This window comes from Saccopteryx bilineata, chromosome 7 (assembly GCF_036850765.1).
Source record: "Saccopteryx bilineata isolate mSacBil1 chromosome 7, mSacBil1_pri_phased_curated, whole genome shotgun sequence".
Classification (NCBI taxonomy): Eukaryota; Metazoa; Chordata; class Mammalia; order Chiroptera; family Emballonuridae; genus Saccopteryx; species Saccopteryx bilineata.
The window spans coordinates 20,062,232-20,085,774 of record NC_089496.1 but is presented as its reverse complement, the minus strand read 5'-3'; the positions used below and the strand labels follow the sequence as shown (position 1 = coordinate 20,085,774).

General features: G+C 39.4%; 1 protein-coding gene and 1 pseudogene across 1 annotated transcript in view; both read right to left on the bottom strand.

The window, feature by feature from the left end:
* ZNF804B (zinc finger protein 804B) overlaps window positions 1-23,543 on the bottom strand; it is a 576,747-nt gene that overhangs the window by 66,203 nt on the left and 487,001 nt on the right. The window lies entirely within an intron of this gene.
* On the bottom strand, window positions 11,781-22,689 carry LOC136310647 (heat shock protein HSP 90-beta-like; annotated as a pseudogene).

Sequence of the window (23,543 nt, the reverse complement as noted above, 5' to 3'; positions counted from 1 at the left end):
GGGACAAACCTTGCATAATTCCCACTGTTTTAGGCAAGCCAGGACCCTGTCCTGCTGAGTGCACTAACTTCCGGGATCAAATGCACTCCTCTTGTTTGAAAGTTTTCAGGAATGCACTAGTGATAATTATACCTATTTCACTGCCATCCTTCAGAGAACCCGAGCTGGCGTGAGCCCGGAAATAGGATCACATGGCCCAATGCAGGCCTCATGCAGAGGGGAGCCCGGAAAGTCCGTATGTTGGTCTAAGGTACCCCCTCTACATGTTTCTGATGGTGGAGGACCCCAAGATACTATCAGGGAATCTGTTGTACAAGAAAGAATTGAACAAATCACTAACCTTATATACCCAAAAATTAGTTATCATCCTTTGGCTTTGCCAAAGGCACAAGGTGTCGACTTAGACACTCAAATCTCTGATATACTCCTAGCTACCCATGGGGCACTAAATGCCACAAATCCTGCCCTAGCTACTGATTGCTGGCTCTCTATGACCCTAGGCACCCCCATGCCAATTGCCTTAGCAGCATTCAATGAATCTTTGCTTACCACACACCCAAATTGCACTGCTAGCATTCCTTTCAGAGTTCAGCCCATGGACTTCCTTAATACCTCTTGCATCTCCAGTCACCCACAAAATAACAGCTTTGATATAGACGTTGGGTTTGCGAATTTTGCTAATTGTAGAAAATTCATTAATTTCAGCTCCCCCTTCTGCCCTAACAGGGGGCAGATATTGCTATGTGGATGTAACCTAGCTTTCTCCTATTTGCCCGCCAATAGGACCAGGGTCTGTGTGCTAGCCACTCTACTACCAGACATAGACATTATACCCGGGGAAGAGCCTGTTCCCGTCCCCACTTTGGACTATATCGCAGGACGCTCTAAGAGAGCTGTTATACTCATCCCACTGTTGGTAGGCCTAGGTATTACCAGGGCCGTAGCTACTGGTACTGCCGGACTAGGGGTTGCTGTTCATTCCTATGCCAAGCTTTCTAACCAGCTAATAGATGACATTCAAGCCATATCTAGTACAATTCAAGATATTCAAGATCAATTAGATTCACTTGCAGAAGTAGTCCTGCAGAATAGGAGGGGTCTAGACTTACTTACAGCAGAGCAGGGAGGCATCTGTTTGGCTCTACAGGAACGTTGCTGCTTCTATGCCAACAAATCTGGTATAGTCCAAGACAAAATCAAAAGGCTACAAGAAGATCTAGTAAAAAGAAGAGAGAGCTTTTTGAAAGCCCCTTATGGAGTAGCCTCAATGGTGTTTTGCCTTACCTTCTCCCTTTACTAGGTCCATGTATTGGTTTCCTATGCCTCTTGTCCTTAGGGCCCATTTTGTTCAACAAGCTACTCAGTTATTTTAAATAAAGAATAGAAGTAGTGAAGTTAATGGTTCTGTCCCAACCTTATACCATTCTTCCCACTGATGAAGAATCAAGGATTTGATTTATGCCCAAAAGAGATGGGGGAATGTTAGGTTCGGGGAGGTGTGCTGTGGCTGCCAGAGTCTAACTCTTGGAGGAGCAGGAACAGGGAAGTGCCGATAGGGTCCCTGTGAGGCCGAGAACAAAGAGATCAGCACAAAGCTGGGCAAACGTCCTGCATTCCATTGGTTAGAGACCCTTATCAGAAGTTTATGTTTGAAATTCGCCACTGAGCTAAACCCTTCCCCTGTTGCTATGCTGCGTGCGACCCCCCTAGCAAATAGGGAACTGCCACATCTGCTTCTGTAAATGCTTGCTCACTTAGGATATATAAGGACCTAGTTGTAAGTGCCAGGCATGACTCTCGTTTGCAGCCCCTTGTGGGTACGGTGTCTCCGGATGCCTTGAGAGTTTGCCCCTGCGCAGGTTAAAGTTGGCCAATAAAGCAAGATCTAAACCCCTGAAAGTCTCCGACATTTGTTCTCATACCTGGTGGATGCAATAGTGACCAATAAATTTCCACATATTCTTACATTAGTTTGATTTGTCATTAGCAGCCACCAGAATGCTGACTATAGCCTGTATCAGAGAATATAAAGAAGTTTGAATATAGAAAATGGAAATTACAATGGATAGAGTAAGCTCACCGAAGAGGAAAAAGAGTATCCAATCAGCAGCTGGTAAGAAGTGTATCCTTGAAAAGAGTAGGGGCATTTCATAATCAGAAGGGATAGAAAGATAAAATAATGTGTCTATAAAAACAAAACAAAGGGAGAAAATTCAAGGATATAAAATAGGGCTTAAATAAAAACCTTCAGAATAATAAATAACCTCTTGGCCAAATCACTCCAAGCAGTCAATAATCGGCTCCTCAATTCTGTAATTTTCCCTTTCAGATAAATAATTTGCTCAATTTAGGAACATATATTGTCGGAAGCCGATCAACGACTGCTGGCTGACAAGGTCACAGCAGGAGAAGACCCACAACTGCTGGCTGACAAGGTCACAGCAGAAGAAAATCAAAAACTGCTGATTGACAAAGTCACAGCAGAGAAGACCAATGGCTGTGGGGTGACAAAGTCACTGCAGTGAAGACCAATGGCTGCGGGGTGACAAAGTCACCACAAAAAGAATAGGCACAACGATACTTCCCCCTTTGACTTTTTGAATTAATCTGGCCTTATATCCCCCCTTTTCTGGGTGTGTGCTATTATTTGTGGCACAGGGATAATAGTACCGTGCTTTCCCTGTAGATTTGTAGTAATTTCTTTGGAAATGAGACAGAAGGTGTAAGTTCCACAGAAAAGCCTGTAAGCCCCTTGAACTGGGCTCATAAACATAAGAGGCTGGCTATGATATCCCTCGTAAAGGGTTAAGTTTGTAGGAGAATTTCTTCTTAATCATGTTAGAAAGAAAAGATTGTGACTTGTGAATGGGTAGAAGGCAGTGGCTGTGCACAGAGCACCTTTCGGCCTTCACTTAATTCATCATTTTTCCTCCCTAGCCTTTTCATGTAATAGAGTAGAGAAACTTTCCTTTCTTTTTGCTTATTTGATCTGCAAATAGTGAAACACTCTAAGAAGAATATAGTTAGAATTTACTAGTATATGAATATAGTAAATAAATAAAGTTTAACTAGACATTAGAATCTTAGGTAAAGTGGAGTGGAGTGGCCTGTTGCGTGGCCTTGGATAGGAGTGCAGCTGGCTAGTAAGAATGTTTTGTTAAGAGACTTGTTTTATGACTAAAGGCAGTTACTGGGCTTTCTCAGTGAGACATTCTCATGAAATTTATATACTTTCCCAAGGTTTTTCGTTCAGATAATAAAGAGAAATATGGAAGAATCCATAGAAGCAATAGCAATTAATGCCTTCTGATATTATGTTGCTACTAAGCTATCTTGCAGATGCACTCTATATATCTTTAAGCAAAAGTTACTCTTGATGTTATGACAATTTCTTAATAAGCAAGCCTTTTGAAGTCTTGTGAGAAAAATTAGGACACTGCATGAACTCAAGGCCATTTGCCTAAGCAAGCGGTGGTCCTTTGCTAGTCCTTAATGATTTTGTCTGTTAATCTCTCTCTGCCCCTTGACTCACAACAACAGTAAAGTTGAGTTATTAGTTAGTACTAATCCTTTAAAAGCTTTCACCAGTGTTATCACTATTCAAGTTATTTTTTAATTGTACTTTGAATGATTTGCCACCTAATTTGTAGTTTATAGATATAAATTAACTGTTATCTGGAAACATGTAAACATAGTGAAACAGAAGCAATGATTAATACCATGTAATTGTAACTTGGTGTGTGTGTATAAAAAAGGAGCTGTACTAGCATTTGGTAGAGATGCCTGGCAGTAAATGCTAACTAGAGAATAAAGAGAAAGAAAAGAATTCGGCTCTCTCACTCGATTTTCGCTGACGCCGTCTCCTCCTGTGGGACCCCTGGATCCCCCCCGGGGCTGGACCCCGGCAATATATGTATTCTTAGTGATTAATAAAATATTGGTACTACTTAGCATAATGCAACATTAGTAAAATTTTTTGCACTGGCTACACGCTCCCCCTCCCCCCACCACCACATGATAGTTTTACTAATGTTTTAAGCCATTTTTCTCACTGTTTTTATTTTATGATAAGGAAAACTAAATATTTAAAAAAAATACACCCGGGAAAACTCTACTTTTCACAACACCAATAATTGTATGGATAAAGTGACAATTGAAGTACAAAGTCTGATTCCTCAGGGTGCAAACAGAGCTCCCCTTTTAGGTAAAAGAGAAATCAATCTTAGGATAACATCTTGGGAAGGATTCATGCAAGAGGAACTTTCAAATTACTCAGGGCTCTACTTAGCACTTTGGTTTCATATATGGAAAAGTACATTAGAGAAAAGAGTGTTATAATGATTAAATCTACATCTTTCTAAGTGGAAAGGATAATTGATATATAGTCTTTCTGCAGTTCTTGCTGAGATTTATTTTTTTACATTCAATGCCACTTGGAAATTCAGAAGTCCATGCTATTTATTACATGTTAACATCTGGCAGTTTAGTCCCTCAGAGTTCTGAAATGTAAATATGACCTTGTCTTGAAGAACCATTCTTTCTTCTTAGCTGTCTGAAAATTGGAAAAAAGGAAGAGGTAAGCCACCCTTGGTCCTAACCCTCTAATATCAGAAACAGCAACAGCAGGGGTGTTTGGGCAGCTATTCTACTGGTGTTTAAAGGCAAATAGATAAGTTGCTCAGAAGAAGAACAGAAACAGCCTCATTCCAGAGGTCAGTGAAAACCCAGAAGGACATCAAGACTCTGTTTGCAAACCTCAAATCTTCTGACAAACGGGCAGGGAAAAATCTAAGCAAGGACGATAGTAGAATGTTCCCATCAATTACTTGTACTCATGGCTGTACAGAATTCATAATACTATTTTTCATTAGCCAAGATATCTGCTGTGAAGTAGAGTGACCAGAGGTCTCTCCATTAGAGGATTGCAATATGGGATCTTACTCTGAGGCCTCGTGGAAATCAATGTGGCTGTACTCACTCCAGGGCTGGTTTCCGTCTCTTCCAGGAACTATTGCCAGGGGTCAGGCGGAAAATAGATGGTGGTAGACAGAAGATATATCACTCCTGTTTCTTAATTAAAGTGGAAAACTAATCTGTATTTTCACAAAATGTTTTTATTTTCTTAGCATAATTACTGTTTAACATTGTAGCATGTAAGAGAATTCTTTTTTAAGAAAAACTTAAATGGAAGAAAACAATAAATTCCATCAATACAAACTAGGTCAGGAGTCTACTTTTTCACATTATTTTCAATACAAACTCTTTAACTTGGTAAGAATGGCTTTAACCAGTTGGGGCTCAACTGAAAAATTTCCCATTAACCATGTTGAACACAGCTTTGACTCTGCAAATTAAGTTTTGAGCTCTCCTTAGACTTCTCTCAGTTCTATCCACCCCTTTCTGATTTTGTTTCCACTGCCTAAAACATTGTTTTCGTGCTCTTCTATACTGCTCACAAAATTTAGGGGATATTTCAAAATAAATATGAAGCGATAAAATATCCCCTAATTTTTGTGAGCAGTGTATTTATTTGTTATAATAATTTATCACAAAAATACAAGTACACACTTGTCCTGTGACGTTTATAATGTATGATCCTAGAATATATATTCAGGGCCAGCTACTGCTGCTCTCCCCTGCCCTTACTATTTGGTCTATCTATCATCAATTATAGCCGTCTTCCTTCTGACTCTGGAGGTGACCTCACTAACCTTCTCAACCCTCTACTTTAGGCAGTCCCTACAAATCAATAGGACATGGTGGCTGAGATAATAAAAAATAAATAAGCATTTATTATACTAGATCTAATTTTATATCTGCACATAAGAATAAAATAATTACTTAATCAGGCAGTACAAAGATATAGGAAAGCACACAAAGTGATGTTAACAATACTTTTTTTCATTGGAGAATGTGTTGGCTAAAACAGGTAATACGGAGTAACAGGATAAACTAGAGACAGCAGGACATCAAAGATACATGTTAAGTTTGATATGCTTTTGCAATATCATAACACAGATTGTGTAGGTGGCTGTTTTGTGTCCAGGACTGAAACTCAAAACTGAATTCTAAGTTAGGAGCTATATTTGGGAGTACCCAGTTTAAAAAAAAAAGAAGAAAAATTACCTGTATGAATGAGGTCACTTGGAGATCAGGTAATGTGGGAAGAAGGTAGGGATAAAGGCAGACCTTGGCTAATTCTCCTGACATTTAAGAGGAGGAGGAGTAAAGAATCCCATATGTGAAATAAAAAAAGGAAAGTTAGCCAATCAAAAGGAACATGAAGAGAGGCTTGGTAGAGATTGGATCTCTATGATGAGGCTGTGATCAGAGTCAAATGTCAAAGTGAGGTCAGTTGAGATGAGAATCACAAGTGTATGTAAGCTTTGGAAATGGGAAGGGTGTTGGCCTTATCAGCTTCCAGAGGCATATGGGGCTTCCGGAGAAACTGAATTAGGCTGAGATGTGTGATACAGAAACACCAGTGAATACAGTCTCCTCTCTGATTGCTTGTGAAACAAAGGTAGAGTATAAGGAGGACGCTGAAGGGTAGTGTGTCAGACCCGAGGGGACTTTTAACTTGAAGGAGGCTTGACCATGTTTGTAAGTAAAGAAATCTTTTTACAGATGGGGCCATTGAGGTCAATTAGTAAAGCAGAGGCAAAAGTGGGGTCGGATCAGTGCCACAGACTTAACTGTGAACAGTTAGCAGTTAATAGGAGGTAGGTATGGATGTGGAAAAGATACAGTTGTAAGTGACAAGGAGGAAATTGAGGAAGCTTTTGTGTACTGGTCTTAATGTTCTGTGCTAGGTAGGAGGCACTATTTTCTGCTGAGATTGGTGTCTTGGGCAGTCATGAAGGAGGTATCAGTGTTAGTTTCCTAGGTCTTCCTTAACAAATTACCATCAACATGGCACCTTTAAACAGCAGAAGTGTACAGTATAGTTTTACAGTCTGGCAGTCAGAAGTCAAAATCAAGGTGTCATCAGGGCTGCTCCCTCTCCAAAAGCTTAGGGGGAGTCCTTCCTCGCCTCTTCCCACTCTGGTCTTCCTGGTTTGTTTGGCTTGTGTCTGCAGAAAACCAGTCTTTGCTTTTATCTATACTGGCTTCTCTTCTGTCTTCCTATCTGTCTTATGAGCAGATTATCTGGATTTAGAAACCATCCAGATAATCCAGTGTGATCTGCTCTTGAGATCCTGAGTGACATCCACAAAGACTCTTTTTAAACAAATAGGTCACATTCACAGAGTCTGGGGTTTAGGACAGACACATCTTTGTGGGGGTAACCAATTCAATTCACTATAATTTCTATTGACATCTGTTTCAAGAAGGCAAACTACATTATATAATTTTCTCCTGCTTTACACTCATAGACATGATTTTGTCATATATGAAAATAAATACTTAACCCACTAAAAAACAAAAGGAATCACTCACATGAACTAGACTCTCTAGACAAGAGTCCCTGAGAAATAGAAGCAAACAGAAAAGAAGCCACAGAGCACATGATAGCAAAATATAGAAGCAGCATTATGATGGTCTGTTGGGAGGGTATGGAGCATACAACAAGAGGGCTGAGGAGGAACCTGCAGTTACTGGTTATGGTATCACAGCAGGAGTAGGCAAGTAGGTCACCACTGGCCACAGTAATGAAAAGTTCTCCTAGTAGAAATGGCAAGTGAATGAGTTTATGAAAAGAGATACCTGAATGTATACTGAATAGCTGACAATATTTCATTGTAAGTGCCCATCCCTAGAAAACCCACAGTAAGGTCCCACAGGTGTTGCCACTTAGATCTCTGGTCAGGGCACATAGAGGAACAGATCAATGTTTCTGACTCTCTCCCTGCCTCACTCTCTTAAAAAAAAAGTAGAAGAAAGAAGAAGGAGAAGGAGGAGGAGGGGGGGAGGAGGAGGAGAGGGAGGACAAGGAGGAAGAGGAGGAGAGAGAGGAAGAGGAGGAGGAGGAGAGGGAAGGGGAGGAGGAGGAGAGGGAAGGGGAGGAGGAGGAGAAGGAGGAGGAGAAGGAAGAGAAGAAAAGAAAACTAACAGTGAGGGACGCTTGCTGTTCTCTCAGATGTCACTTAAGAACAAAACAAGCCCTGGCCAGTTAGCTTAATCAGTTAAGAACGTCATTCCAAAACAAGGCTGTGGGTTCGATCCCCAGTCAGAGCAGACATGGAAGCAACCAAAAAATGCACCACTGAGTGGAACAACAAATGCTTTCCTTTCCCCTCCCCTCTCTTTCCTTTCCTCTCTTTTTCTCTCTAAAAATCAATAAAAATTAAGCCCTGGCCAGAGAGCTCAGTTAGTCAAGCATATCCTGAAGCACAGAGGTTGCCGGTTTGATTTCCTGGTCAGGGCACAAATAGGAGCAACTCCATGTCCCTGTCTCTCTCTCCCTGCCTTGCTTTACCAAAAACAAACACACAAAAAACCAAAACAACAACAAAACAGAACAGAACAGCCACACATTAGTTTGCATGCTTCTCTCTGAATAAAAAGAGGAACTAGGCACTAGGACATTTTGACTCCAGAGGTAAGTGCACAAATAAGCAACAAATATTAAATAGAACCATAAAAGAGAATCTAAATGTTGGAAAACTTTTTGTGCCAAAACAGTTAACAGTAAGCAGAATAAAGTTTTTTTAAATATATATGTTAATATTAATATCAACAGAGATATTGGAAAATATTACACCCACAACAAGAAAAAGTAATTGTGAAATAAACAATAGTTAGAGATTTTTGAAATACAAACTACAATTGTTGAAATTAAATCCACACTGATTACATGGCCTAAGGGAAGCTGGACAAAGTGGCATGCCCTAAGACTCCAGAGCACCACGCCGAGGAGTAAGCAGCAATGTGACTCCAGATGTTACATAGAAGGAGATCAGGAAAGAGACACAGGAAGTGGCTAAAAAATGTACACACCCAAGTAAAAGTAACTATAGTTGTAACAGAGCAGGCACTCCCATACTACTCAAAATCTACTACACTGTTGGCATTAATCCTCACAACAAGCCTTTGAGAAGAAGTTATTAACTCGCAAGAGAGAAGCTGAGACATGGACCCAGGAAGCAGCTCTTAACCATTATGCAAACTGCCAAAGCTTGAACATAACCAGCTAGTACAGGAGGCAAAATTGAAGAAGGAATTGTAGAGAATCTTGCAAAACTAAAGTAAAATATGGAACTTTCTGAGGACTACAAAAAAAAAAAAAAAAAAAAGGGAAACCAAAATGACAAATTTCTACTCAATTTACTTATTTATTTATTTTAGGATTCCAGGCTAAATGACAAAGGTGACAAGGAAAGAAGCATGCTGTGTGTTTTGCTAACCATGGTGTTATCATTCCTTTAAAGATTTTCTAAAGTCACTTTCTTCTTTATAATTATGGTTAATTAGGGAGGGGTATTTAAGGCCTATAGTTGTATTTTCCAATAACATTTCTAATTAATCAACACAAAAACATAAATTTAAGCACTTTACCAAACTTAGAAGGAATGACTCAGATGAAAGGATTCAAAGACTAAATAAACTATTGAGTACTATACAGATCAAAAATACTTCTATAAATTTTCTTATTACCTTCACCTATATTTGATTTTCTAATTGCAAACAATGTTGCCTTATCTATGGAATAACTATTTATACAATCTATTTGATTTTTTTCCTAAATTATTCTGTTATAAGTATTAATCAACATTAATTAGGCTATCAATACCTTGCATACATACATAGCCTCCCTGACATGGCTAAATGCTCATTATCATTAGCTTAGGACAGCAAGATCCTGATTTTATCAATAGGCGGGAAAAGGTTTATTTTGATGGGGTATTTTTCAAAATTTGCAAATTTGATTGGGGTGACTTTATGAGATAGCAAAGTCTATATAATGCATCTGAAAAATGTGCAGAGATTATTTTAAAAAGTGAATAAAAACAAAGAATAGTAACTCATTTCATAAGTAAAGGGCATCACTACTGGCATAATTCATCTGACTATTTACACCAGTGGTAGTCAACCTGGTCCCTACCGTCCACTAGGGGGCATTCCAGCTTTCATGGTGGGCAGTAGCAGAGCAACCAAAGTATAAATAAAAAGATAGATTTAACTATAGTAAGTTGTTTTATAAAGATTCATTCTGCCAAACTTAGTGAAAACCTGACATAAAGTACTTGGTAAGTAATTATTATTATGTGCTTTAACTTGCTGCAACTCTGCTGTATAAATTTTATAAAGTACAGTTACTTCCCTACTTTATAAATCACCATTATGGTAGAACTGGTGGGCGGTTAGAAAATTTTACTACTAACAGAAATACAAAAGTGGGCGGTAGGTATAAAAAGGTTGACTACCCCTGATTTACACAGACCAACAGGATATGACCATGGACAGATAGAAGATGAATTTAGGACTCAGAGATTAGGTGTATAAAACAAAACCTACATGGACCAAACTTGTGGTTCCTCTCCCAGTGTTCTTTCCACTCCATTATGAAATATAGCACTTTATCTAAGAAAAACCAAAGAAAACTTTATATATAACATGCTAATCCCAAATAAAATTTTAAAATAATTCATAGAAGGATATTCAATAATTTCCTTCAGGAATTAATTTCAGTATTTAATGCCATTAAATAGAGGGGAATTTCTCCTGCTACAGGAAAGAATCCAGCCTCTCAGCTCACGTTATTATGTGAATTTTTAATTAAACTCAGCACTGTTGATGAGAAAACATCCTAAAATTTGTTCTTTAATGAGCCATTGTATGGAGTACTAAACATGCTGGGAGCAGTAGCAACTTGTCTAACTCAATCACCTGGCCGTCACTGACATTTTAAGCTTCAAATACATATGCTATTTTAAAAATTAATTCTAATATCTATCATAAATTGAAAGTAAACTAAAATCAAACATAAGCAGTTTATAAAACAATACTTTTAAAAGCACCTATGTAATCAGCACTAGACTTAAGAAAGTGAATATCATCAGCTATAGTATTTCATTGTACAGCCATTTCTCAGTGCATTTTACCATCACTTTTGATAGGTTACTTGGGTTGATTCCAATTCTTGCTGTTACAATTTTGATAAGACTGTATCCTTATAAATATCTTGAGACAAAGATACAAGAGTTACTGTAGTCTATATGCACGGGAATAGATTTGCTTGGTGATAAAGCATACCCATGCTAATTTTTTTTTTTTTTTTTGTATTTTTCTGAAGCTGGAAAGGGGGAGAGAGTCAGACAGACTCCCGCATGCGCCTGATCGGGATCCACCCGGCACGCCCACCAGGGGCGTTGCTCTGCCGCGACCAGAGCCACTCTAGCGCCTGGGGCAGAGGCCAAGGAGCCATCCCCAGCGCCCAGGCCATCTTTGCTCCAATGGAGCCTTGGCTGCGGGAGGGGAAGAGAGAGAGAGAGAGGAAGGAGGGGGGGGTGGAGAAGCAAATGGGCGCTTCTCCTATGTGCCCTGGCCGGGAATCGAACCCAGGTCCCCCACACGCCAGGCCGACGCTCTACCGCTGAGCCACCCGGCCAGGGCCAATGCTAAATTGTTTTTAGTATAAAATCACCAAAGTGGTTTTTGTCATTTATACTCATTCTAGTGGTAGTATTTTTTTTTAGTTCGCATACTTTAATTTCAAAACAAAACAAGCAAACAACAAAAAAACCACATCCAACCTCGATGTGAAATGTAAGAAGGGAAAGCTGGAGGCCCTTGTCACCTGCCTTAGGCACACACAGGGAGGAAAGGGCTACTAGGCCTCAGCAGAGGGCAGCAGGTGGGCTCAGGGATGCTGGGGAGCCACGAAGACGCTTCACAGAGGGCACAAGGTCGGCAGGTGGAGACTTCTCGCCTACTTCCATGTGAGAGGCATCCTCATCACCTTTAAGGGGGTGGGGGATCATCAGGAACAGAGTCCTCTGCTGTCACTTCATCTTCATTCAATCATGCAGTACATGTGGTTGGAGTAGGTCCAGGGATCCTCAAATGAGAAGCCAGAAGAGCGCAGTTTCAAACAGCTACACCACGGAATCCTTGACAGCCTTGCTATTTTTGTCTGTCTCCACCTTCTGCTGTAGAGTTCCCACAATGGATGTTTGGGCTTGATCTCCAGGTGCCTTTTAGCCATCATGTAGCTTATTATATAGTTATCCCAAAGGGCCTGGGCTTTCATGATATGTTCCATGTTAGCCGTCCAGCAGTAGGTGCTGGTCACAATGCAGCAAGGTAAAGATACAGCCTATTGGAGATTGTCACCTCTTCAACCTTCTTATCCAAGATTTCTTTCATGAGTTTGCAGAGGTCGTCAAATGTGGCCTTGTTCTCTTCCATTTTCTTCTTTTCCTCCTCATTCTCAGGTAGCTCCGGACCCTCCTTGGTAATTGAGCTCTGCCTATCCAGCTTTCTGGGCTGCTGCACAGTAAGTACTCACAGTAAGTACTCACCAGCAGGATCCGTTGTATAGACTGCCGCGAAGCCCTGCTTCCGCATTCACTCCACAAAAGCGGAGTGGGCAGCTTGCTCTTTGCTCTCATCAGTGATGTAATAGATGCACTTCTGGGTCTTCTTCAGGCAAGAGACATATTGTGCAAGAGGAGTCATTTCATTTCCAGGCTGGGAGGTGTGATCGCACAGAATCTCAAAAAGGCATCGCTAATTAGTAGTCCTCTCAGATTCCAAGCTTTAGATTTTTAGAGAATGCCTCATAGAATTTCTTATGGTTCTCCTTGTCTTCTTTCAGCTCAGAGAAGAGCTAAAGGCACTTTTTTTTTTTTTTTTTTTTTTTTTTTTTACAGAGACACAGAGAGAGAATCAGAGAGAGGGACAGACAGAAAGGAAGAGAGAGAGATGGGAAGCATCAATCCTTTATTGCAGCTTCTTAGTTGTTCATTGATTGCTTTCTCATATGTGCCTTGATTAGGGGGGCTACAGCAGAGCATGTGACCTCTTGCTCAAACCAGCAATGTTGCATTTCAAGCCAGTGACCTTTGGGCTCAAGCCAGAGACCACAGGGTCATGTCTACGCTCCCATGCTCAAACCAGCGACCTTGCGCTCAAGCCAGCAACCTCGGGATTTTGAACATGGGTCCCCAGAATCCCAGTCTGACACTCTATCAACTGCACCACTACCTGATCAGGCTTAACAATGTTTTTACAAATGACCTTCAAGATTTTGCTATGCTGGATTATTTCTTGGGAGATGTTCAGAGGCAGGTAGGTCCTCAGAGTTCAGTCGCATTGTGGATGAAGTTGAGATACTTTGGTGTCAACTCACAGTTGTCTATGATGAACACATAATGGGCATATAGTTTGATGTTCTTTTTCTTACTGTTATTCCCAGAGGTCAAAGGGAGCCCAGTAGATGAATAGCAATGCCCTAATTCCAACTGGCCTCCTACAGAGAAGTGCTTGCCTCCTAAGTGGTCTCTCCAGTCTGGTAAGGCTCTTACAGAACTTTCCACATTTGTCAGGGGTGAGGTCATCAGGGTTTCTGGTCCAAAATGGCCTGGTCCTGTTCAGTTCTTCCCGATGGACATATTCCTCCTGAATCTTTTCTTTTTCTTATGCTTGGGTTTCTCCTCATCTTTATCTTCCTCTCCTTTCTTCCCTTTCTCTTCCTCTGCTTCATTATCACTGATTTGTTTTTCTTGTTTCTTCTCCAAATAAAGAGTGATGGGATAACCTATGAACTGTGAGTGCTTCTTCACCACTTCTTTGACCCGCCTTTCCTCTGGCTACTCTGTCTGGTCTTCCTTGAGGTGGAGAATTACTTTGATACCCTTGCCAATGGGCTCACCTTGATGAGATTGCACAGTGAAGAGACCCCAGCAGAAGACTCCCAGGCATACTGCTCATCATCACTGTGCTTGTGATTACAACCACTTTCTATGCCTCCGGGTAGCAGAATAAAAGCCAACAACAAATTGTCCAATCACGGAGATGCCTGCACCAGCCTGAAGAACCTTTAAATGCTTTTGTACCAGACTTGGCAATGGTTTGCAGATTTATAAGATCAGTTTTGGTCATGCCAATGCCTGTGTCCAACAGAGTCAGGGCGCATGCCTGGGGGCTGGGGATGATGTCATTTTTACCTTTTTTACCACTGTCCAACTTGGAAGGGTCAGTCACGTTTGCATAGCATATATTGTCCAAGGCATCATAAGAGTTACTAATCAGCTCCAGAAAGAAAATTTCCCTCTTAATATATACTGCTCACAAAAATTAGGGGATGTTTCAAAATGAATATGAAGCAATAAAATATCGCCTAACTTTTGTGTGCAGTGTAGAAGGTACTGATGATGAAAGATAAGAATTGGGCAAGTTTTCCTGGAAGGCAAACGTTTCACCTCCTCCTCTCCATGATGTATTTCCTCGGGCGTTTTGAAGGGAAAGAGATGCCAATCCTAGAGAGCTGGGTAGGCATGGACTGTATTGAGCTTACACACTGCAAGGACTGGGTGTAGGAGTGACTCAAGTCAGCCCAGTGTTAGTATTAAACAAAATTTTAACTTTTGCAATCTGGTGGCTATATTTTAGATTTGAGTTGTTTTTAATGTCAAAGTCTTTGACTACTATTAAGTTTAAGCAATTTAAAATACATCTGGACCATTTGGATTTCATCTTCTACAAAATACTTGCTCATAATTTTTACCCATTTTTTAAATGAATCACCTGCTTTTACAGCTTGTATTCTGAATAATAATCTGCTTGTTGTAAATTATAGAAATATCTATTATAGTTTATTCATTTTATATCTGTAAGGTGTCTTTTGATAAACATAGTTCTTAATTTTATTATCATTGTTATCAATCTCTTCCTTTGGGCTATGCACTTTTTAAGATTTGATCAAAATGTTTTTCCACCACAGACATAAAGATATTTTCTTATAGCTATGCAAAGAAATCTTTAATATTTATTTGTATAGATTGTGAAGTTGGAATCCAATTTCATTTTATTCAGATACATAGATGACCAATTTTCCCAATAGCATTTATTGAATAATCTCTCCTTTTCACTGACCTGCAATGCCCACTCTGCTATTAATCAAATTTGCATTCATAACTGTGATGGTTTCTGGGATTGCTATTTTATTCCATTTGCTTTCTTGTCTATCTCTTCTTCAATACCAATGTCTTAATCACTGTAGGTTTTAATAAAAGTTGATGCGTGAAAGAAAATTTTCTCATCTTTTTTTTTAAATGGCTGTTTTTGATCTTTCACTCATTTATATAGAACCACCTTACCACATATAAAAAAATACGGTTAAAAATTTTTTTTTTAATTTGAAACTTACTTTACATTGAGAAAGTATTCTCACATTTGTACTACTGAAATTGAATCTAAGAACTTTTTTTTTTTCTTTGATTTGGGTGTTCTTTTGTATCTTTCAATAACATGCATTCTAATAAATCACTGAAGTTGATTAGTATATTTATCCTTCTGAACAAAACACTATATATTTCAAGTTTACTTATACCCTCCCAACTCACATGTTACTTTTGTCTGGTGTTTTCATTCTGTTGCTTTATCTCCACATTTAAAATGTATCATTACTATTTCAGATAATGACTTTTAAAAGATTTGAGACACATATATTTATTTCAATATCTTTCTAATTTGTTATTCTATTTCAGAATTTACTTCTGTTATCAACTTTTTATTCCTGAAATTCACTCTTCGGAATTTAATATAGTGAGAGTGTATAGGCAGCAAATCTCTCAATGATTATATTTTCCGTGAAAAATGTCTTCATTTAACCTTTATTATAAAAAGCTTCATTTCATCTAAAATTCTAGTTGGAGATTTATTTTCTTATACATTAAGAAAATACATTAGTACATTTCTTAGTACTTTCCATGCATTTTGTTCCTATTCTTGTTTTTGAGAAGTCAGCCATTAATCAATTTGCTGTATCCTTTTAAGTCAATTGTCTTTTTTCTCTGCTGGCTTTTATCATCTCTTTCCCTCTGATTATTTTGATGATTTAAAAAGTAGATTGTTTTACTTTTTGCTCCAATATGCTTTGCTCCTTCTTCTGAGAAAGTTTGTGTTTCAATAATGTTGGAATATTTTAGCTATCATTTCTCTGTATATAGATATTCCCATTGCTTATGTTAATTCTTTGCAGAATTGCAATTAGATATACCTTATATTTTCTCAACCTGTCCTCTATGTCTTATTTTTTAAATAATTTCTAAATAAACTAAAGGAAAAAATATATTTTGAGTTCTGAGTCATTTCTTTTAGTCTGTCTTTTCCAAGTTTTTCTTAGGCCATTGGTAATCATTTATTGAAGATTTAAAATTTTTAATTAAAATATATTTTATTTCTGGAAATTTATTTGATATTTTTCAAATATTCCTGAGTCTCTTCTTACTTCCTTGAATTTTAAAGCTTCCGTTTCATTAAAAAAGATATGCTATCGGCCCTGGCCGGTTGGCTCAGTGGTAGAGCGTCGGCCTGGCGTGCAGGGGTCCCAGGTTCGATTCCTGGCCAGGGCACACAGGAGAAGCGCCCATCTGCTTCTCCACCCCCCCCCCTTCCTCTCTGTCTCTCTCTTCCCCTCCCGCAGCCAAGGCTCCATTGGAGTAAAGATGGCCCGGGTGCTGGGGATGGCTCCTTGGCCTCTGCCCCAGGCACTAGAGTGGCTCTGGTCGCGACAGAGCAATGCCCCGGAGGGCCAGAGCATCGCCCCCTGGTGGGCATGCGGGGTGGATCCCGGTTGGGCGCATGCGGGAGTCTGTCTGACTGTCTCTCCCCATTTCCAGCTTAAAAAAAAAAAAGATACACTAATCATAATTAAGGTTATAATTTGGTATGTGGTATTTCAGAGGTTGTTACATCTTTGCGGGTATGACTCTAATGTTTGTTTTATTCTCTCTCATTCATGAAGATTTTTTTCTTTAACACTTTATGTCTTTTGTCTGTGAGTTATTCATTCTCCTTAGAATTTTACCTTGGATATTATGTGAGGTAAAAGTTATAGTTGCCATTCCTCCAGAGAACAATGGCATTTACCTGGGTAAACTGGCTAACATACTTTTTATTTATTTATTTATTTTTTCTTTTTGAAGTTTATTTATTTATTTTTTTTAACTTTTTTTTTTTAATTTTAGAGAGGAGAGAGAGACAGAGAGGGAGAAAGAGAGGAGAGACAGAGAGAGAAGGTGGGGAGGAGCTGGAAGCATCAACTCCCATATGTGCCTTGACCAGGCAAGCCCAGGGTTTCGAACCGGCGATCTCAGCATTTCCAGGTCGACGCTTTATCCACTGCGCCACCACAGGTCAGGCACATACTTTTTAAAATAAGGCAAGGTGAGGTCTTCATATCATAAAGACTGTGAATTATAGTCTGCAGAGAAGGGAGGGAGACTTAATTTTAGGGCACTTTTTCCCGCTTCTCTTTGTACCAAGGTATGAATAGCAAGATTCTTTGAAATGATTTTGGTCCACACTTTCTGGTAATTTTGCCCCATACTCTCCAGTCTGACCATCCCCACTCTGCCCCCTGCACTGCCACACTGGAGGTGGAAAACATCATGCCCCACGTCTATCTTCTAGACCAGGGGTCCCCAAACTTTTTACACAGGGGGCCAGTTCACTGTCCCTCAGACCATTGGAGGGCCGACTATAAAAAAAAAACTATGAACAAATCCCTATGCACACTGCACATATCTTATTTTAAAGTAAAAAACAAAACGGGAACAAATATAATATTTAAAATAATGAACAAGTAAATTTAAATCAACAAACTGACCAGTATTTCAATGGCAACTATGCTCCTCTCACTGACCACCAATGAAAGAGGTGCCCCTTCTGGAAGTGCATCCGGGGCCGGATAAATGGCCTCAGGGGGCCGCATGCGGCCCGCGGGCCGTAGTTTGGGGACCCCTGTCCTAGACCCTATCTATACCTTGGGAACTTCCTGGTCTATGTTTTTTGTCTCCAGGTCCTATGAAGTTGTTAAGGAGGACAAGGTCTCCAGGATTCCACAGAATACTTCAGGTGAAGACCAACTTTGATTCTCATTTTCCAGAGTTCTGACTTTCTTCATATTGTCCTTTGTGGATTTCTTACCTTTGTGCTGTTTCAGCGAGGGGTTTTTACCTTATCTGGCATTACCATTAGGTGGGTTACAGGGTGCTCCTAGCAGAGCATACGTTGTACCTTAAAAGAAAATACTTATGCTATTTTTCAAATAATTAGTATCTTAACTTTTCTATACAGTATACCATTAAGGTAGATAATCTTTAAAAATCACTAGCAGAGTGCCTCAGTGTAGCAAGTTCTGAAACCTTTTATCTATATATAATCATTATAACTGAGATGCAGCAATGTTGAATTCTCTATTCACAAGCTACATAGAAAATTTTGAGAGATCACATATGTCACTCCAGATTTCATGACTGTTAAATATCACAAACTTTACAATGTTGAAAAGAGCATTATAAATGTGTAGACTTCTGTTACGTTTACATTATCTACATAATTAAAACAGTTTAATTGGAAAATATTGTCAATTCTAATTTTCCTCCTTTCAACTACGTTAAAGGAAAATAAAAACATTGAAGGAATTTAAAAAGGGTTTTAAAATAAGAGCTATAATTTCTTATCTTCTGAATTTATTATGCAATGGACGTGTTAAAGCTAGTTAAAATGTAAACACTTTCCAATGTACATCTTACGAATTTGCAAGTATAAAAAGCTGCCCTGACATTTTATACTGAATAAATACTTTTGAAGCATTGATCCCTGGTGTTCATCCATGGCACTTATTTACCATGTGAAGTTTTTACTTCAAAATAAATACATATTGTGTGTTCAGCAGCAATATAAAACTGAAGTTTAAAAAAAAAAGAAATGTTCCCTGTTTAGTTAAACACAACAACTCAGATTGAATTTCAAGCTTCCCTTGGAAGTATCTCAGGAATATTTCTTCTTTAATGTTTCCTTAATAGCAGAATAATTAAATTATTATAGCAATCAGCTTTTAAAATATTCATACACCATCCTTTCCCAGCATGTAGAGTTGTGATACGGAACAGAGAATGCCCAATTACATTGATATTTCAGACCAAAAAAATGAATATGAATATATTTTAGGATATGTATGTCCCAGGCAACATTTTAGGCAGTCTATACTAAAAAGTCTTTTTTATATCTCTGAAATTCAAATACAGCCAAGCATTCCTTGTTTTTAGTTTGCTAAAAATACCAACCCTGCCTGAGCAGGAGGTGGCACAGTGAATAGAGCCTGGAATCCTGAGGACCCAGGTTTGAAACCCTAAGGCCGCCAGCTTGAGAATGGACTTACAAGCTTGAGTGCAGGGTCGCCAGCTGGAGTGTGAGCTCACAAGCTTGAGTGTGGGGTTGCTGGCTTGTATGTGGGATCATAGACATGACTCCGCGATCACTGGCTTGAGTCCAAGGTCATTGGCGTGAGCAAGGGGTCACTGTCTGTAGCCCCTCCAGTCAAGGCACACATGAGAAAACAATCACTGAAGAATTAAGGTGCTTCAATGAAGAATTGATGTTTGTCATCTCTCTCCCTCCTGTCTGCCAGTCCCTGTATGTCTCCTTCTCTCTCTTGCTCTCTTGCAAAGAAAAAAAAAAAAGCAACCCTACTCAGTATGGCAGAACCCTATTTCACATGATATATAGACCTAGTGAGCAGACCTAGTATTTCTATCCATTTTTTCTAAAGTACTAACAGATTATGCCCCATATGCTTTCTTAAATGTTTAACTGGCCCCAAATGATTAATTTTCTCATTGGTAACAGCCTGACCTTATTTGTTTTAATCATATATTTAAGTTTATTCACAGAGGCCAATTTCTATAATATTAATGATACTGAAAAGGCTTCTTTTAATTAATTAAGAAATAATTTTACAGAAGGCCAGGTATTTACATTAGAAGATCAATGGCAATTGGAGAAGAACTATCCGATCACGTTTTGTAATCCTGTAATGGCAGCAAATAGGATTCACAAGTATTCATCTCAGCACTCATTAAAAATAAAACAGAAATTTTCTCATGTATATCAACTCATATATCATCTCAATTATATGGTTTATATCACATATGTACACTATATATCACACATCATATACCATATATACCACATGTCACCTCATATATGTCATCGTGATAGCCAAGTGTTCTAATATATATACAATTTTTATTTTTTGAGATTATTGTTGTATTCATTTAAAAAAATTTTTTCATTGATTTGAGAGTAAGGGAGAGAGGGAGGAATGGAGAGAGAGAGAGAGAGAGAGAGAAGCATCAACTCATTGTTTCACTTAGTTGTTCCATTTCGTTTTTCACTCAGTTAGTGCTTCCCGCATGTGCCCTGATCAGGGGTCTAACCCAAGAGCTCTGGCACGCAGGGTCGATGTTTTATCCACTGAGCCACCTGGCCAGGGTCTTGTTATATTCTTTAAACCAAAATATAGAATAGACAGATTTCACCTACAATCTTCTTCACAGCTATACAAATAGGTTCGATAAAGATCACGAACAATGAAAAACTTTACATAGCTAAGAAACACAGTAAATTATGGCAGAAATATCATTTACAAACATGGGTAAATTTCATAATATGTCTATTCTCAACATTCAAATTATGCCTAAATGTCAAAACCACATCAACAGAACTGTTGAAAAGTTACTCAAGCATTTTCTCTGTGTATGGGAACTTGAAATAAAGTAAAAAGAATTGAGCAGATTAATCAGTTGTATAGCAATTAGAAAACATATCTAACTTGGGTTACAATTATATTTATGAAACACAAATGTAACTGCAACTAGTAAAAATAAAGGTTGGAATTTGAAGGCGTCATGGGAACCTGGTATCACCGCCTCACGGTTCTGATAAGGAACCAAAGGCCTGTGATGCTAACAACATCTCTGTAGGCCTGTAGCTACTATTCCCCAGAGCCTGGGAGCAGACTGTTGCCTAGGTATTTTTTTCCTCTTACAAAGCTTTCTTCTGAATATTCTCCTAGAAGTTCATTTAAACATAGAAAGGGTTGTGAGAAAAAGTGAAAACATACTCTTCAAATGATTTTATTCATGTGATAAGACTTTGTCTTTTGGCTTCCAATTTTGTTCACTGTATTCACTCATGAACAAGGTATCATCAGCCTGTTGAAATGCAGCACAGCATATCAAACACTGCCTAGAAAGATGGAAAATATTAGCCAACCAGATTACATCCCTGAGGGCCAGGTTCAAAGCTACTGGGTGGGTATTTTTTATATGCATTCAGTGAGAGGTAGCGTGGTTTTCCGAAGAGTGTGTGAAGCTCTGTGTGCGCAGCAGTGGATCTGAGTCCCAACTCTCCTTCTCTTCAGCATTTGGCAACACTGACCCTTCTGTTTGCACGGATAGCTCTGGGAACTGCTGGTGTTCCTGCACACACCCTGGGGGCTTCCGATAGAGATTATTGCCGACCCTTCCTTCTTTCCCTACACTTAAAATGTTCCTCAGGGCAGGGGTTCTAGTGCGTCTTTCAATTCAACAGCTTTCTAAGTTGACCTTGTCCAATCTTTTGACTTAAACCATATTTATAAGCTGGTGAGCTCCAGGAATCCTGACCTTTCTGCCGGAGCCATCACACATGTCCACATGGATACAGAGCTGCAGAGATTGCTGCCTTTGGTCTATGATGCACAGCTGACTTGGAAGCCCTCCCTTGAGATCTGGAACTGCCTATGAAAGTGATAATTTATCAGATTCACTTGAAATGACTTATTGGCATTTGATGGGTACTTAGATCTATAGAAATACCTTAGGGTAAAAGTCATGGCTTGGTTAGAGTTTACCAAATATAGTTTCCTACTTACACATACTTCTCAGTTACTCTTGGTGAAATATATATATATATACACACACACACACACACACACACACACATATACACACACACACATACATACACACACACATATCATATATATACATATATATATCATATAAATCCATAACATATACTTAATAGTTAAGGAAGAACCTTCTAGTCTTTTTTCTTTTTTTTGTATTTTTCTGAATCTGGAAACGGGGAGAGACAGTCAGACAGACTCCCGCATGCGCCAGACCGGGATTCACCCGGCACGCCCACCAGGGGCGAGGCTCTGCCCACCAGGGGGCAATGCTCTGCCCCTCCAGGGCGTCGCTCTGCCGCAACCAGAGCCACTCTAGCGCCTGGGGCAGAGGCCAAGGAACCATCCCCAGAGCTCGGGCCATCTTTGCTCCAATGGAGCCTTGGCTGCGGGAGGGGAAGAGAGAGACAGAGAGGAAGGGGGGGTGGTGGAGAAGCAAATGGGTGCTTCTCCTATGTGCCCTGGCCGGGAATCCAACCCGGGTCCCCCACACGCCAGGCCAACGCTCTACCGCTGAGCCAACCGGCCAGGGAACCTTCTAGTCTTAACATACCGTGATCACTCATAAGGTGAGTTTCTACTGGTTATCAGTTTAAGTTAGCTTTCCGCACTGAGACTCACACTGTGAACCAAGAGCATGTGGGATATTATAAGTGCATAATAAATGTGTGTTGAAAGACATAGCTAGCAAATGAACAACTGATCAGCTTAGGGTTCTTGAACCAGCATGTAAATAGAAGACCAAGACCCGAGAGACAGACTGACAGAGTGAATCTCACAGGCATCTCGTATTTTCTAGCACTTCCTAGTCTTAAAAATGTAATGCTGGACAGCATCAGAGCATCAGGAGACTTTGTTAGCAGGAGATATGTAATAGCTGCAAGAACCAAAAAGGCCATGGACCAGGGCAGGTGCCTTTTGAATTTGAGTCAAAATCTCAGTGCTTTGGGTAAATATTTATACTATTACTTGGATTGACCCAAATCTTAGTTCACAGGTGCAATGCAGAATAGTATTGCAAAAACCCCTCCTCTAGTGTCACCCCCACCAAGCACATCCGCAGTTTTCAGATCTGGATGTTTTTGTTTCACCCATTCCATGAATTACAACCTCAGTGCACAGAATAAGAAAATATTCTCTGCCAGGAACAAGCATCTCTGTTGTGCAATGGATAGCGCATTGGACTTCTAATTCAAAGGAACAAGCATCATTCATTCATCTCTAAATACAAAAATATGGTATGTTTTTATAATTTCTTACATAATGAAATATGAAGAATCATCCCACATTGATTTGGCTATCACTAACAACTATGAAATTAACTGTCCCAAGGGTTTTTTCCAATTTAAAGAGGGTCTAATTGCTCATTTACATGTGGATTAGTAGTCACTTTACAAAGTGGCAAATAGAACTGCTCTGTAGCCAACATTTAATGACAAACTTAGCTTATCTTAACCATTAAATTAAAAGGGATCACCGCTCTGTGTGCTAGATATTTTTGGATATTAATGATTAAAATGAGCTCTTTATTCCAAGCATACTGCTTTCAAATATTAAAAATACTGATTTATTCGCTTTCCTTGCTACAAACAAAATAAGCTGTTCCCGTGAGCCAGGCACAGCATTTCTTAATAAAGCT